The sequence below is a fragment of the Macrobrachium rosenbergii genome, chromosome 11 (assembly GCF_040412425.1).
Source record: "Macrobrachium rosenbergii isolate ZJJX-2024 chromosome 11, ASM4041242v1, whole genome shotgun sequence".
NCBI lineage: Eukaryota > Metazoa > Arthropoda > Malacostraca > Decapoda > Palaemonidae > Macrobrachium > Macrobrachium rosenbergii.
In genome coordinates this window covers 23,678,887-23,694,634 of record NC_089751.1, presented here as the reverse complement: position 1 = coordinate 23,694,634, position 15,748 = coordinate 23,678,887, and the positions used below count along the sequence as shown (strand labels likewise).

The 15,748-nt window shown below is 40.6% G+C and overlaps 1 protein-coding gene across 2 annotated transcripts in view; it reads right to left on the bottom strand.

Annotated features, from left to right (window-relative positions):
* LOC136843235 (uncharacterized) overlaps window positions 1-15,252 on the bottom strand; it is a 75,041-nt gene extending 59,789 nt beyond the window's left edge. The window contains exons 1-2 of one of the 2 annotated variants that reach the window (XM_067111328.1): window positions 14,902-15,245; window positions 12,494-12,608 (exon numbers count right to left, since the gene is read on the bottom strand). The gene's annotated coding sequence lies outside the window, so the exon portion shown is untranslated. Of the gene's footprint in view, window positions 1-12,493; window positions 12,609-14,901 lie in introns of both variants that reach the window. The other variant, XM_067111330.1, reaches the window with a different exon arrangement.
* Window positions 15,253-15,748: the final 496 nt, after the last annotated feature.

The following is a 15,748-nucleotide window of genomic DNA, read 5'->3' as shown; positions in this document are numbered from 1 at the left end:
TGACTGCTGAAGCACTAAGACTGGTTGCTCAACTACAGCCTTCCTGGTAACAGTAAGCACAGAGGGAGTCACATCTTGATTGCTGAAGCACTAAGACTCGTTGCTCGACTACACCCTTCCTGGTAACAGTGCATAGAGGGAGTCACATCTTGACTGCTGAAGCACTAAGACTAGTTGCTCGACTAACTAGTTACTTACGTCTTCACCTGACCCAGCACGTTGCTGCTAAGCAACAGGAGGAAGGACGAAGACTGGAAAGAAGCCAGTCACTCTACAATGGCCTCAGCCTTATGATCTCTGTCCAAAAGCTGGGTGCTTACAGAACCTGCTGAGCAGCCACCACAAGTCCAAGAAAAAATGCAACTGGGAACCTGTGGGTAAAGTTCTTTTATAAGATAAAGTTAGTCAGATGTTTCAGACACTTGCTGTCATAACCTGAGTTACTGAAATGCTAGGCAATATTTCATGGCCCTAACTTCATGAATTTTGCCTAAACTTTACAACTGGCTATTTGTCAAGTATATCATAAGCTCATTTGCAACATCAAAAAGTCATGGAAAGGTGGTGTTCCAACACCTAGTTGTGTTTGCCTGTACTAACAAGAGGTGCAGACACTTTTGACGTAAGAGGCTGGGTCCTACTCTGGTGGCAAACATGGCTCATATCAAGCACAGAAACCTCTCATCTGGACAACCAGGTCCTGGAGAGGAAAAAAGGCTAACATCTCTCATCTGTTGGGCAGAGCCTTCACACTTAGAATGGTCTTTCCTGGTCTCAGCATGTAACTGGGGATGTCTTTTGGCTTGCCTCATCTTATTTGAATTTTGGTAGGGGAAGGATCTCTTTCATTCCATCAATCCTGCACTTTGAGCATCCTATCCCAATCAGTGATTGGGAGGTGTCTCCTTTGTCCTCTCTCTTAATATGAGGGTGGGGGAGGGAACTTTGTAGAGTTTAGTCTAGCACCCAATTCTGGTTTTTTTCCAACATGAAGTCTCCCGTGGGAGAAGTCTTGGTTCCCCAAATGGTTATTTACTCAAGTACCCCTTTTTGCTTTAGAAGGGGCACTCAGGCTGATGTCCCTACTACTCGGGCCACTTTGCCAGACCTGTAGGGTTCAAGAGTCATGACCTCCTGCACTTGCAAGGCAACTGGGATTATAGCAATTCCATGGTGGTTCTCAGCTAAGTTGAAGGGCACTGACCTCCCACCTACGGAATGAGTCTCCTATATAAAAGGCAATGGTTTGTATTCGCATAGGAAAAAAAAAAATTTTTAATAACAATTTGTATTTTTTCTAGGTAAACAAACCAGAGCTTTTTATATTAAGCCTCACCTCAATCGCCCCACTCAGTCCCGGTGGCCGAAGGAAAAGTGAGTGTGATGGTCAATGAGTGAGGGATACTCCCCTACACACCCCCTCCCCACCTGTAAACCACCTTGTTATCAATTTGATAGGTTTCTAGCTGACATTGACTCTCTTACAGTAAAGGTTCTGTTGTGTATACCTAGGAAAAATACAAATTGTTATTTCAACATTTTTTTTTAAGTAAATGCTTACCAAAGCTACTAAGGGATAACCTAGTTACCTAGCCTAATCTCTCTCTCTCTCTGTACAAATTAATATGATTTGGGATGATGAAGTGACATTGGGCTCATATACTGTAGCCTATTGGTGAACTGAGAACCTGTATCATAGCCAAGACTTTTGTTTCTTTGTTTAATCATCCAAACAAATACTTTAGCCAGCTTGGGAATTTTGGATGCAATACCTTAGCCTAGGATTCTCTGTTGATTAGTCAAAAATATACTAGCCTAACAGGGAACTACACATACAGAATCCTGCCTAGGCATCTTTGCTGAGCAGTTGAAAAATGATGTAGCCTACTAAGGAACTTTAGATGTAGTATTCTAGCCTACTCTTGTTTTTCAAACAATCGAAAAAGCACTGTAAACTATGATGGAATATTATAAGCAGTATCCTTCCCTGTGCTGCTTTGTTGAATATTATAAGCAGTATCCTAACCTGTGCTACTTTGTTGAGTAGTCAAAACAGTACCATAACCTACTAGGGAATTTTTGCTGCAATATCCTAGCCTAAGCTTCTTTGCTGAGTAATCAGTAAAACAATATTAACCACTAGGGAACTTTAGATGCAGTATCCTAGCCTATGCTTCTGTATTGAGTAGTCAAAATACTATAAAATATTGGAAGTTTCAATATAATGCCTTAGCCTAGTCTTCTTTGCTGAGTAGCCATAGCCTACCGAGGAATTATTAGATACAGTGCCCTAGCCTATGCTTCTCTGCTGAGTTGTCACAGCCTACAAGAGAATTTCAGATACAGCACCCTACCCTGCGCTTCTTTGCTGAGTAGTCATAGCCTACTAGAAAATTTTACATACAGTATCCCAGCCTGTGCATCTCTGCTCAGTAGTCATACCCTACTAAAGAATTTTAGATACAGTATCCCATCCTACGCTTCTTTACTGAGAAATCTTAGTCTACTAGGGGATTTTAGATACGGTATCCTAGCCTATGCTTCTTGCTTAGTCACAGCCTATTAGAGACTTTCTGATACTGTATCCTAGCCTATGCTTCTTTGCAATGTAGACACAGCCTACTAGAGAATTTTAGCTACAGTATACTAGCCTATGTTTCTTTGCTAAGAAATCACAGCCTACTAGGAAATTTTTTATACAGTCTCTTACCCTAGGCTTCTTTGCTGAGTAGTCATATTCTAGCCTACGCTTCTTTCGCAAGTATGTGCTAAAAATATACTATAGTATATTAGAGAATATACTATAGTCATAGCCTACTAGGGAATTTTAGATACAGTACAGCATCCTAGCCTAGGCATCTAGTCTTAGCCTACTAGAGAATTTTAGATACAGTACTCTTGCCTAGGCTTTAACTGTTGGTTAAGCTACTAGATAAAAGGATTTCTTGAAGGCTATACTCCTAAGATGCAAAAGCAACAAAGTCACCATTGGCAGAAAACTGATGGTTAAATGTCATTCCACAGGACAGTATGGTAATAAAACTGTTTTAACTATATGGTATACTATGTACCTTTTGTCAAATGTCACAAAAAGCTAAGAGGTATTGCAAAAGAAAGCAGACCTCTTTCTATTGTAAGCAGTGTCCTAAAGAACCTGATTTGTGTGTGCATGCATGCTTTGAGATTTTTATACATAAAAAATCATAAATTGTAAAAGCTAAAGAAATATTTATTTAGCGCTGCATTACTATACTGTAATGTTTGAGTTCAAGTAACAAAAACAATATTTTCTGAAAAAAAGTTTCAGAAATGAAAAATTTCCAAAAATAATTTCCCATTTCTGTGTACCTATATTTCAGTGTATATTATTTTCATGAAATATGATAACCTTCAGTCCATTTCAGTGCACTTAGCACTTCCTGAGCTTGCAGGTTTGGAAACAGTTATTTTCATTTTTAAATGACACAAAATCACACAAAAAAATTAAACATTTTGGAGGTTACGGCTATACAGTATATGAAACTGAATTAGCCTTCCTTACATCACAGAATAAAGGAGCTAGCCAAGATGGCAGAAGGAGGAGAGCACAGCAGACCTGCCTTGACCCATCCCAGCTACGACACATCAGTTTCCTTTAGCCCAGGTAACTAAATGAGGGGTGACTTGAGGTGGGCCATATACTGTACATTAGGACCGCAGGTTTGTTAGTTTGTTAGTTATTATGAAAAATACAAATTGATTTAAAATTTGTCATCTGTTCATATACAGAGCAAACCTTTGGTCTTAATGTAAGGAAGACTTACTCTTGGAGGAAGGATAGAGAAAACCTCAAAACTGACTGGAGGGTCAGTGTACCTGGACTCACTTCCTTGCCAAACAGGACATAGGAAGCAGTCATATGCCTCTGATCTGTTAAGTAAATGGCTACTCAGCAGCCAGACATCTGGGTTAAGAAACAATGTGAACTCCCGTTACATTGTCTTGTAGGAATATAAAGAACCTGTAATTGTCGGAGACAACAAAACTTACGTTAGCCACCAACCTTGTTTGTTGCCATTTCCTCTCTCCCCTTATAAGAGAGAGGAAGGGACTTGCTTCCATATATAGTTGGTATTGTGTAGAAAAAAAAAAATAAATAAATGGAATGAGGCTCTCTCACCTGTATCTGACCACTTCCAGCATATGTTGGATTACTTCTCTCCACTGCCTGCCAGCAGAGGAGAAAAAGAAAGAGAAAGGGAGAAGACCAGTCATCCCATTCACACTGACTTTCAAAACCAACATCTTAGGAAAGATACAAACTATCCCGCTAGGGGAACTGGATGAGCTACACAACTTGCTGAGCAGTTACCACCAGACCCAAGGAAAACGTGTCCAAGGACCTGTGGGCAACGTCCCGCATATAAAGGAAGTGAAGGTGGTTTGGCAAAGTCATGTACCAGCCTTTAAAATCCTTTGAACCAACAAGTTCTTTCAGAAAGTGATAGAAGGGCCTAGACCCTTAACATCATATGCTCTTGCATGCACTGTATTGGCATCTGAATGTGAAGAACAGCTGTAGGCTCGTTTGAATATTCCACGAAGCCATAAGGAGATAGTATTCTTGGACACTTCCTTTTTCTTCCAGCTTGTACTAACAAAAAGTCTTCAACAACCCAGTCTGAGATGTTGAGTACTTTTTAGTTAGTCATGCAGTGCCCTGACAGGACATAAAACCAAAACAAAATCTCCAAGGGAAGGGATAGAAAGACTCGAATCTGTCATCGTGAACCAAGGGATTTTGAGTCTTAGCCACGAATTCCAGGACAAATTCGAAGGCCACAGACCTCCAACCCTTCATGTGTTTAATGTCAAAAGTGAATCCATGAAGTTCACTAACTCTCTTTGAAGAAGCCAAAACTCTCTTTGAAGAGGCCAAGGCTTAAGGAAAATTGTCTCGAGGGTTAAATGTCTATCTGTTGAAGCCCCTAAGGGTTTGTATGGACTATGGTGCGACTACTAAGTACCAGTGTTAGGTCCCAATTAGGAGGTCTAAGATCTCTCGGAGAACAGGACTGCTCAAAACTCCTGAGAAGCATAGAGATTTCCCACAAAGATGATAGGTCTACATCCCTCAAACGTAGAACTAAACCAATAGCAGCCCTATAGACCTTGATGGCTGACACCAAAAGGAAGTTCTCCCTTTGGAGAAAAATGAAGAAGTCTACTACTTGTTCAATAGTAGTTCCGACTGGAGAGCAACCCCAGTGACAACACCAATCACAGTAGACGGCCCACTTTCCCTGGGACAGTATGCAGCAAAACTCGTGCGACTTTTTTTATTTTTGTACTGGACAAGTGTTGTTCTCAAGTTGCTACTTAGTATTAAATCTTGTATTTTACTTTGTAAACGTGTATGTATGAGGAAAAGTTGGTCACTTGTTATGTAGAATCTTATCATTGAAATATACTGGATTGTGAAAAGCAAAAATATTTCATGCTACAATAATATTTTAGAACAAAACTAAATACGTTACTGTAGCGTGAATCCCTTGGCTCACAGTGACTACAGTGAGTCGTGGAACCATCAGTCTGGATACAGTGAAACTGTGAAAGAGGACGTTGCAATGGAGTGAAAAAGAAAAGTTAAGCACAGCAGTCTAATGATGAAACTGATGCATTTGAGATATGAATTCAAAGTTACTACTTCTTTTTGCTTTTGTAGTTTTGTGTATAAAGCAAATGTTAGTCAGGATCATGATTTTGACACTTGCAATAAATTATTAGAAGGCATAGCTTAGGCTGTAGCCAAGGCTACATAGGTCTAGTCTCCTGAGGGGTTTCTTCAGTTTGAAGAAAAAAACAATAAATAAATAAATAAATGAGGTGGAGAGTAATCTTTGCTATTAGAAATACAATTTATTTTACCTTTTTATTATCTTACTTTTACTTTAGGAATTGAAGACTATAATCAGGTCAGACATTATCAGCCACACTAATGTGTGCAGGTTCTGGAGAATTACAACAACAATGTATAATAAATAATAATAATAATATGGCTCTGGAGTCTAGGCATATGCTATTGGCTTTATAACATACTAAGCTATACTGTATTTCAGATAGCAACAATATATAGTTGCGTCAAATCTTTTTAACTTATAAAGGGTGTCTATAAGACCATAAAGCAGGATTTGTGAAATTCCTCCACAGTCTTGATGTGGTATACTTCTGTCATTATTTTCTTCAAAGGCCTATAGGCTTCATAAGAATGATATAATTGAGAGGAGTGAAGTGCACTTGGCCTATGGGTAAGGTGAGGGGAGGGGAGGTCTGGTTAGACCACGCCCACAACTACATCTCCATTAAGTTCATTACATTAAATACATTACTATGGTGGCTAAAAGTAAAATTCACTAAGTATTTACATCTTTTCATATTTACCATAATTAAAAATTACTGAGTTAATGTTTTTATAATGATCTAGCAGATATTTTGATAAAAAACATAGCACTGATACTTTAAAATCATGCTTAGTGAACTGTATCTTTTTGAGCAAAGTTGCAAAATGTTTTGTTGTTGCAACTTAGCGTCATTAGAAACGTGATGAAGGTTAGAGTTGCCAGTTAGTGTTTATAATGAAAATAACTGAAATCAGGTCACACGAATTTTGCTGCATGCTAAGACAGGAGATACTGGACAGTCTCCAACTCTGAAGAGATGGGGACCCTACTGACTGGTGAAACCTTTGATTTGCAGTTGGCATAGAAGCTTGTGCCAATGGGGAATCTCTTTCGGTGCTTCTGTCAGCAAGGCTAGTAGATCTGGGCACCATTTTGCATGTGGCCACAAGGGAGCTACACGGGGCATACTGAGGTCCGAGAAATCATCACTTTGTTGATAACTTGGCGGATTAGGTAAAGGGGGGGGAGGGGGGAAGGTGTTGATGTCCAGATTGTCCCAAGGATGTTGAAGGGTGTCCTCTGCCACGGCCCAGAGATCTGGAATGACTGAACAAAATACCTCTAGTTTTTGTTGTCTAGTTGCAAAAAGGTTTACTGATGGCCTTCCCCACAGATAAAAGACCCTTTCCGCTGCATCCTGACGCAGTGACCATTCTGCTCCCAGAACCTGACCCCAACAACTCAGCTTGTCTGCCACCATGTTCCTCTTGCCTGGAATGTACCTGGCTGAGAGATCCATCGAGTGAGAGACCACCCACAGGTGTAATTGTACTGTCAAATCATGAAGATGACGAGACACTAAGCTACCACTGCAGTGTTGTCGGACATTAGAACCACGGAGTGCCCTGTTACCCTTTCTTGAATCTCCTGAAGTGCTAGGAAGGCTGCTTTCATCTCCAGGATGTTGATCTGAGAACGAGAAGGAACTTTGTCTTGATCTCGATCCCGTCCACAGAACTGGGAATGAGAATCATGATGAGATAATGAATGTTGTGATTGGTTAAGAGGCTGTGTGGGACTCATGTTAAGTGAAGACCGGTCACAGCCGTGTGAGCGAGAGCGTGTATCACAGTCACGGACATGTGCACGAGAGCGCCGATCGCCAGACGTGTGTAGTGGTCTGTTACGAGGCCAAGCAGGACTCACGTTATGTGAAGCTTGATCACGGCCATGTGAATGAGAACGCTAATCACGGTCCCTTCTTGGGAAACGTGAATGCAAACGATGTGGAGATGAAGGCCTTGGAAGGTTGCGCAACTGTGGACTCTTAACACGAAACACAGCCGTAAGAGCTAGAAGACCTTTGAGGAGAACAGTCTCAGTCCCGAGAGAGATTTTGCGCTTTCAACTTCTTGATGAGGACCTTGTTGTTCTTCCTACTGACTTGAGGAGCGCTTGCACCTTGAACAGGAAGACAAGTCCAATCTGTAGATTTAAGGATCCTAGAGGAAGTATCTCTGTCCATAAATACTGCAGCATGGGAATCAGAACTGGGTGTGGAATGTCGGACACAGCAGAAGGGAAACATACGTGTGCCTTGACAGAAGAACAGATCTGAGAGGTAGCGAGGTTTGTAATAGCTTTAGAAGAAGCACAAATGGGTTTGGCACAGTCGTGATTAGACAAACACAGAACAGCTGCATGAGAAGAGGAACGGGACTCCGAAGAGGACTCACATAACCTCTTACATGGAGGGGCTACGAAGTCTCTCTTCCTCCGTCTGATGGGGATGGACAGAACAGACAATGAAGACAACATGGATGATGATGAAAAAGACAAAGATGAAGATGAGGATGGGGATCTAGAACGTCTCTTCTTAGGTCCCAGTAACTTAGGACGGCTGAACTTCTTCATACAAATACCTTCGACTCTATCAAAAATAGTCTGAATGAGGGAGTCAGAAGGTGCAGACGTAGAAGACACATGGATGGAAGCCAATGGAAATGACACGGAGACAGCACATATCAGGGAGCAGCAAGAGTCGTTGAAGGCTGAGAGGAAGCCACCAAAACCGTCACTCTAGGGGCCGACAAGGGGAGAGCAGCTGTAAAATAAGATGTCACAGAAACAGTAGACCTAGAAACTGTCAAGGCAGATGACACTGGGATGCTAGACGACATGCAGTGAGACAATAGGCCGGAAAGGGTTGGTAACCCCCAGTAGGCCTAAAGACTCCCAACACTTAGCTTCTGCGCATCACCTGAAAAGACTGGACATGGGGAAGCTGCCTCCTCCCTCAAGGGAGGGGGACCCCCCCACACCCAAAGGAGGGCAGGGGCAGCCAAATTAATTACCAGATCTCCCAAACCCCCAATCGAATCTCCTATGAGCAAAGCAATAAAAGAAAGCAAGGTAGTAACATCTTCCAGGGAAGAAGAAGCAACAAGAGGAGATTTTGGTAAAGAAGAGCCAGAACAAGAAGGAACAGGAGTGCTTGCTGCCATTGGAGACACAACGCCTTCCCAAGAAGGCACTGCCAATTTCCTCTTATATCTTCTCTTCTTACCAAAATTTTTCCATTGCTCAGGAAACCAAACAACACACTCAGAACATGGGTTACTTATGATACAGTAGTTAGAGCTACACCTACTACAAGTAGAATGGGGATATAAATCCAAGGCAGGCAGAAATCAAGAACAAGGATTGTTACCAACCCCAAGGCATTTTCTCTGGGGCTTGGGAGGCTTAAATAATTTGTGGGTTTGCATGCTTAAAGTAAAAAACACACAAAAGGCACAATATCAAACGGAACACAAAAACAAAAACAAAAGAAGAAACCAGAACGCTATGGCATAATGCGGGCAGGAAGGGACAAAATCAACTGGCTTCTAGGCAGAGGGCAGCAGCACGACCTGCTATGAAGGCAGTCAAAGAATAACTGACACGTCGTCATAGCTGGGATAGGTTCAAGCAGGTCAGCTGTGCCCTCCTCCTTACACCATCTTAACTAGCTCCTGTTGCTACCACAATCTTTGTGATCTCTTTTCTCTTTTTTTTTTTTTCTACTGGACTCCAGCTGGTGCTAGAGAATTTTCCCCTTAACCCTTACGTCAAGACCAAAGGTTTGTTCTGTATGTGAACAACTTCCCTTTAACTTTCAAGTAATTACCTCATTACTTAGTTCAAGAACAGTTCCCAGCTCACACTGGTGGATACTCTAGACAAATGGCACTGGTTTGTATTTCTGTAGGAACAAATCAGGATTTTCCACACGATTTCAGGTGAGATGTTATTTTTATGATTTTCAGATTACTTCCATATTCATTTAAAAGTAATATTTGTATTATACAGAACAAGTCCACAAAAAGTTATGAATGTTAAATTTCTTTTGGTTTAATAGTAATGCTGTGGAAGTAAATATGGCAGAAATTTGAAATTTCCTACATAAAATTACTTTAAAAATCAATTAAATATTGCTGAATATTGAATTATTAGATGTGTTATCACACATAAATGCTATTGTTGAAGAATGAAAAATAATTTTTTCTATTTCAAAAACATGGATATCCTTTTTTCTGTTAGATGTGCATTATCAAGGCTAGCATTGGACTTTTAACAAATTTCTGATAACCATGCAAGCCCATTCAAACCTCCCAAATTTGTGAAGACTGTATCCCACGCTACAGAAACTTTAAAATTTTGGTATAATTTGGTTAACTACTCTATCTAGTGTTATTTGATCAACATTATAATTAAGAAAGAAAATATCCCACTTCTAACCAGTTTAGACGGTGCAGATTGAATACAACCAGGCTACTTAGGAGCTTTTAAATTTGAAAAGGGCTATAGTATTTTGTAGTTTTTTATGTGATTTTGACTACTTTCATGGGAAAATTTGGTATATTTAGATGTAATTAAATTTGGGGATCGGCTATTAATTTTTTTATTATATGATTTACACATACTTGACTTTCATTTTTGTGGGAAATAGTTGGTTTACCTGGTCAGTCTAGGTCAGGTTAGGTCTGTGAATCCCAGCCAGGTTGGCATAAAGTTATCACAGTTAAGGAATTTCTGTTTGTTTAAGTTTGGGTTTCTTTCAAAAATAAACTGACAGACAAGTAAGACATGTTGCAGCTTACTGAGTTACGTGGGTGTGTTATCCCTTTTTAACATTCAAATGTTGGCCTAGTATATGACACCATCCTAATCCGGTCATAGTTTTTCACAAGTTGGCCAATAATGCCTCACATGCCATTACTGCTCTGGGCAAATAATAGAGAAATATTTTTTCCCGTTCAAGAAAAATGGGTGTTCCTTTCATGAACATTTGGTAACCCAAAAAAGGTCATTCCATCCTTGCAAGTTTGTAGAGACTGAATCCCATACTACAGCAAAAGTTTAAAAATAGAAAATTAGACCATCTAGTATTATTTCATCAAAACTGTAATTAAAGAAACTTCTAACCAGTTTAGACGTTGCAGGCTCTGAATATGACCAGCCTACTCAGGTGATCTTACCATGAAATGGGTTACAGTATTTGGGAGTTTTAGTTTTCTGTAAAAGAAAACCATTGAGATGGCTATTTGTCTATTCTGTCCGCACTTTTTTGTCCACCCTCAGATCTTAAAAACTACAGAGGCTAGCCAAATTGGTATGTTGATCATTCACCCTCCAATCATCAAACACACCAAATTGCAGCCCTCTAGCCTCCGTAGTTTTTATTTTATTTAAGGTTAAAGTTAGCCATGATCATGTGTCTGGCAGCGCTATAGGTGCCAACAAGACAGGCCACCACAGGGCCATGGCTGAAAGTTTCATGGGCTGTGACTGAGAGTTTCATACAGCATTATATGCTGCACAGAAAACTCGATTGCACTGAAGAAAATTTGATGTATTTGTTAAAATTGTTTTCATGTGATTCTAAATATTTCACAAGAAAACAATATATGCGCATAATTCAGATATAGGATGGACTATTAAAGAAAAGTAATTTTTGGTATTCAAATGTAACAAATGTATTTCTCCCAAGTACATTAACTGTAGCCTTTCATACATGGAGTGCCCTTCTGCCCATACACTGGACTGCTTCCTGACTAAACACGTGTGATTACCCAGGTGTAGATGAAACAAGTGTGATACCCAGGTGTAGATGGGGATGCCCAGTTTCAGTCAACTGACATTACCCATTGAAATTTTGGCCCGTATTCACAATGAAAAGCTGACGGGGAAAAAATGAAGTGGGGTAGATGAGATGGGTTACTTCCAATATGAAAGGCTATAGTCTGTAAACCTAGGAATAATACATACAAAAACCTTAGAAAATTTGGCGTTTGCCGCAATGGGAATACAAAAACTATGCCTATTATATATGGAGACTCATTCCTTTGGAGGGAAGTAGTTGTCATAAGTGGAGCTGACCACCTTTGTGGGCAAAGTAGTGTCAATGTGCAGAAAAAAAGGCAGCACTGGCACTGTTGTACTAACACCACCCCAAAGGTCGAGGTGATGCCTCCCTCTATTCCTGCTCTGCATGCTATGGACTAGAATTGTTATTGAGAGGAGATAAAGGATCATACTCCAGATTTGTAGAACAGGGGCTCATAGTGCTATTTACCTGTACTCATTCAGATCCACCATGTACTCCAACATGAATGTTCATAGATATTGGTTGTGGGGGAGAACAGGTTAGTGCACATGCCACACCTCCCATTAGGAGCAAACATTGTAGCCAAAGCACTTGAATGATGTCTTTATCATAGTTTGACCTCCATTTTTATAGGAAACGGTTGGTTTGCTTGTTACAACACCAGAAATCTCGGTTAGGTTAGGTTTAGGGACCATAGCCAGGTATGGACTAGATCCCCTTGATCATATTAAATAATGTTTGGCTATATTTGTATAAAAATTCCCTTTATTCTACACTGGTCTGGTTAGGGGGTGTTACTAGCCTGGTAAAGACCAGTGTCCTAGGTCAGGTTAGGTTAGGATGGATCCTTGCAGTTGTTCGTGCTATATTTCCTGGCTTTATAACTCTAGGTGAGTTACTGATAACAATAACATGCATGGGGTAGGTATTTTTTTGAATGATTACATTATGATTTATTACTCACCTGCCTTTCTGACTTGTGCCTTGTACTCTTCTGGCTTTCCCCCAAAACCAAAATACAGTCAACCCCCGGTATTCACAGGGGATGCATACCACAACCCGGCGCAACGACTTAAAATCTGTCATTAAAATATAAAAATACGGTAATTAGTGAATGTTTCTCTGTGAAAAATACCACGAACAGGCAAATTTTCCACAAAGAATGTGTATATATACTGTATATTCCAAAGAAATCCCCGAATTGGCGAGTCTGCGAATCCAGAACTGCGAATAGGTGGGGGTTGACTGTAACCTAGTTTCCAACTAGGGTTAACAAGAATTGTTCTGGCAGGGTACTGAAATGTTTAATAAACCTTACTGGATGGGATTTAGCTTATTTATTAGACACAAAAACACTCCAATGTTTTTTGTAAATTGCCACTACATAAACTCACAAAAATTTCAATATTATTACTGCAAGACGTGACTAAATTTAGGGTAGAACTATGGGGTTACTCCGCATTGGGTATTGCCTTGGAAACTGACTTTTCCTGTAGTATTTTGGGGTTGTTTACAGTTTAGTTGGCCAGGCCGTGCAACACCTTCTGCCCGGACTACAATCACTCCGCCAAGGTAAGTAGTTTTGCGACCCGACCCTGCTCGCAACCCCACGTGCCCCGATACCTGACCCAGTCTATTCCCAGTTTGCCAAGATGTCCGTGCTGTCCGCGTCGCATCCCGCACACTTGCAATTTGTCGCCGCCAACCCGGTGACGATACTTGATTTAGCTGTTCTATGCAATGACGAGAAGTCATTGCTAGTGTTCTTAGTGAAAAGTAGCCTTGTTGGTGATTTCAGTGGTGTTTGTGGCCACTGCAAAGAAGGAACTGTTGGTCTGGTGAGCCAGATCCCGCCAAAACCAGCCGTCCCAGCCCAAAAGAGAAGAAGAATCGAGTTGCCCAAATTTTCCAATGATTCTGATTTCGACTAAGGTAAGTGTGGTTTTTTATCAATTTATGGTTATACATTTTACTGGCTTTCTGGAGGGGTCCAGGCACACCGTCCTCTGAGAGGTTAGGTAGGTCCAATCTGGTTAGGTCAGAACCTGGCATAACAGGAAGGGTTGGGTCGAGTTATGTTAGCTGGCTGTCTGGGGGGATCCAGGTTAGGGTACGCTGCCCTATGTTAGGGTAGGTAGGTAACATCTGGTTAGGTCAGAATCTGGTACTATAGGAAAGGTTAGGTAATTTATCGGCTGTCCATGGTGAGCTAGACTATGGCAATTGACATTTTCTATGTTAAAAATTTCAGCTTTACAAGAATTTAAAGTCATACTTTGTCGGCCAGCTGTAACTAAACTGTAATTGACCTTTGAAGACCAATACTGACAGGGTAGATCTAACCCGGCATTCCGCGGCGAGCCCCCCCACCCCCCTCCATAGCTAATACAGCAAAATTGTAACCAGTAAACACCCCTAAAAATACCAACCTAACATACCGTAGGGGTGTTTACTGGTTATAATTTTGCCATATTAGCTATGGAGGGGGATGTTGGGCTTGCCGCGAGATGCCGGATTAGACCTAACCCGTGTTAGGTAATTTAAGTCGTGTAGTCTTCAAAGGTCAATTACAGTTGTTACAGCCGGCCGACAAAATATTACTTTAAATTCTTGTAAAGCAAGTAAAATAACATAGAAAAATGTCAATTGTCATAGTTTAACTCACCGCGGACAGCAGGCTTAGAATTACCAAGGTTAGGTCTGTTTGTAATGGAAATGATGGTAAACATTAGCTTCCATCCCAGTGCCATCCTGTTTGTATTCGTCCGCCAGTTTCCTAGTCGGAACCTACAGACATCTGGTGGTGGGTACCGACTAGAAAGCTGGCAGACGATAGCCTTGGCCAAATAAACTGTGGGTGCTCCTTTGGTTGCTTATTAACAATTTACTATTATTTTTTAGCAGTCGACTGTAATTAACATTAGAACTGATATGTTTTTGTATGCTGGCCATCCTGGAGTGCCATCGCTCATGCAATGTGTTGAAGGGGAGGTTTTGGTAAAACGCGGAGTTCCTTCACCAGGGGGCGGGCCCCCGACTAAGTAACACGGCCTACTAGGTTAGGTTAGGTTAGGGTATGTCCGGTTAGAACAGTTCCTTTGTTAATAGGTTTCCTTAGCCACTCTCTTCTTGAACATATTTCTCCCTAATGACTTGCGCATGCACGGAACCGTTCCATAACAACATGACAGTCCAAGCGGAGTTACCCTGTAGTTTTACCAAATTTACTAAATCTATCATTCAATTGACTGACTGATCACTCTACAACTGAAATGAGAAACTTGTTTAGACTATTAGCCAAGTTATTAACCAGCCTACATACATCAACAAATCACAGTTAGCCTAAGCTAGAACTTCAGTAAAATATCATACCTGGCCCTTTGTCCAGTAGGCTATCCTGTGTGTGGCCTGCTTTCATATTGCAAACCACTCTGGTAAAAATATATAATAATTTGCACGAAACAGAACCATTTGCGGACAGTATGATGCAGTGTTGCAGGACTTTCCGAATCCCTGACCCTGGTATCAACCAGAAGAGTTTAATAGAGTATTCACTTCAGTAATCGTCGGTTACTGTCTCCGTTTCCTTTCCTGTTTGCTACCTGGACTACACGGTCGTCTTCAGCCGTTCAGACACATATTAATGATGATTGGTTGATGAAGAAGTGGGCGGAGCAACATTTACGACCCCAGTTTGATCTGTTGCCAATGTCTAGGGAATAAGTAAATGGTTCTTTTGTCGTATTTAGTGGTAAAATTAATTTTTGAGGTTCATAATAATATGGTTTTCTCCGTCTGGAATAAAGCCGACATGTTTATTATACAGTAGTTATTTTAGTCAGTGTGTTATTTCTGTATGTTATACGGCCGTTACACATGATAAATTATCCCTATATGTTCCTTGGTTCATTTGTAGATTGTTTCTTGTTTATACGCCTTGCAGAACGTGAACAAAGAGAACAAAAGTTGTTCCTGTCTAGATTTTCATAATATAGGTTTTAATGTATATACAAGGCAACATACACAGTAATTTACTGTTGGGCTAAGTTGTGTAGGCTATAAAGTTTAAAGGTGTAAAAATGTTAGTTTTTTAGGTATAAAAACATTTGTTTGATCAATATAGCCTAGAAGCATGTGTAGCTCTGTAGCGTCAGATAGCGTGTAGGCAACAGCATAATTCAATCATTTCTTGCCTAATGATGGACCATGTAAGTTTCTA